This window comes from Camellia sinensis, chromosome 1 (assembly GCF_055761805.1).
Source record: "Camellia sinensis isolate YWXY chromosome 1, ASM5576180v1, whole genome shotgun sequence".
NCBI classification, from domain to species: Eukaryota; Viridiplantae; Streptophyta; class Magnoliopsida; order Ericales; family Theaceae; genus Camellia; species Camellia sinensis.
Window position 1 is genome coordinate 192,900,112 of NC_138961.1, and position 2,436 is coordinate 192,902,547.

The window sequence follows — 2,436 nt, forward strand, 5'->3', positions numbered from 1 at the left end:
GCGAAAAACATTATTTTGCATGTGCTTGCACCCTTTTCACGTTGAAACATGGTTCTGTTATATGTAAGTATCCATGCTGCGCTGAGGCCAGTATTGAGGATGTAGGCACTTAGCCTGTGTTAGACGTCATTTGGTTATGCCCTCTTCGTTTCTATATAAAACGTAGTTTGATTTGCATCTCTATTTCTTTATGGTATTCGTGTGTTTTGCACTGCTTATGGTTTGATGATTTCGTTATATTGTATATCATTTGCATGATTTCTTTACATTGTATATCATTTGCATGATTTCGTTACAATTGTGTATCATTTGCATTTTGCCCCTGAACTACGCTGGTTTGATTCCTTATAACGGGATACATAGGCAACCCTCGAGTTCAACCAACTGCATCTGCATTCTGTTTGTTTGTTTGTTTGTCCAAGTCTTACGGCCTTGTCAAAATGGGTCGTCTTTGGACTTTGACATTCACTCACGTCGTCTCATGACTTCGAGCTCTGTCAAAGAGGGGCAACTGTAAACACCCTATTTTTGACCGCCCTTAAGACTTGGTCGCCTGAGGTTGATCACTCGATGATGAAAGTTATGCTGTACAAACGTTCAATTTCTTCAGCAAGAAGAGCTTTTAAATCCCAACCTTACACCCCATTTTGGACCAAAACCATTTTTGACCAAAACTATTTTAGACCTTAAAACCATCTTTTTCAAAATATTTTTTAAAAATGTTTATACGATATTCCGAGGCTTGCCTTTCGTTTAAAATATAGCACTTTTTGGTAAACCGAGTAAGGACAAAGTGGAAAAAAATGAAAGGGAGGTGAACTCTTTCAAAAATCTTTACAAACATCTTATTTATAGGTTTGGAGTTGAAGAAAATAGGAGGGGAGAGAAGAAACTAGTTTGGGAAAAAGTTGGGCATCAATCCGTTAGAATAGAAAAGAGCAGCATTCACGAAAATAGGCATATCTCTTTGCACACTTATAATTTAGATATGAGTCCACCACCATTGGAAAGTAGACTTCTGAGGCTTTAATTTAGACTCAAGAATGACCTAAAACCGAGTCCAAATGAAGGAGATATGCCCGTTTGAAATCAGACCAGAAAGCAGATTTTTGTGGCCAGTTGGCCACTTGTGTAAAACACAAATATTTGTTGCCAGCTATCCCCCAAAAGCTCCAGCTATTCCTATACAGACATTTCCGACCCGAGAGGCTGTTTTTCTATATATTCTTGGCCAACCCTCTTGGTTTTAGGTTACAAAAAATTCCAAGAGCCCCAAAACTTGAAATTCTCTCTCTATCTCTATCTTGCAACACACACACCTTACCCAAACACTTCCTAAACCAATATTGGAGCTTTCATTGCTGAGATTATTGAGTCCAAATTTCAGCCTTGAGAGTGAGAACTTGTGAGTTCATAAAAAAAAGAGTTGCCTTACTTCAAGAGGTATAATTTTGAGCATCTTTACACTACTTGTTTTTTATCTTTTCTTGCTGATTTTGAACTATTTTTACACTGTTTTTATGGACTGAAACTTTTGGTTTAAAGCTACCAAAGGTGAAGGGGTTAACCACCCTTCTTTAAACCTTGTTCTCTAAGTTTTTGCCCTTATGTTTCCCATTCTTTTCTCAACTCCTTTTGATTTTTTTACCACTGGTTTTCAGAGTTTTTCAGAGGCTAAAAATTATGTTTTGAAGTCCCAAAAATGAAGAGGGTTAGCCTCCCCTCCTTGTGCTTGTTTCCTAGCTTAATTGCTCCATATTTTTAGCTTACTCTTTTAGCTGTTTTCCCTTTAATTCCAGCACTATTTTAGTGTAAATTAGGACTGTTTTTAAGAGTTAGCTTCATTTATGCTTTGTATTGCATACTTGTAATGCAATGGTCTTCATAGGTTTGGTGTTTTATGCATTATACATCAACCTATTTGAATTGATAGTATTTATTTCAAGCTTTTCATATTTGTGATCACTTCTAAAAAATTAATTTCATGAAAAATGAAAATTGCGAAATTGAAAGCCAATTGCAGAAAATATGTACCTTATAAGCATTTCAGAATTATGGACAAATTCAATTCAACTAATAATAAAACTCAAAAGAGAGAAATTTCCCTTTTTTTGAAAGTACAAAAATTTCTCTGATATCAAACATGGACATTTCGGAAATTTTGAACTAAATATTACAAAAATCAAGGGCCAAAAAACACCTCCACTTTCGACCACCGCCACCTAAAACTAAACATTCTAGCGCCAATAACCAACCTCCACGAATTACCACTAATTTAGAAAGTTCACTATTTCGGGGGGGGGGGGGGGGGGGGGAATATCTCTATTTTTAAGTAGAAAGTTTTCAAATTCGAGTAAAAATTGCAAAATTGGTGGCCAATAAGAGTTTGTTTGGAAAGTTTGGACTTTTTTTTTTCAACTAAAATAGTCACACAAA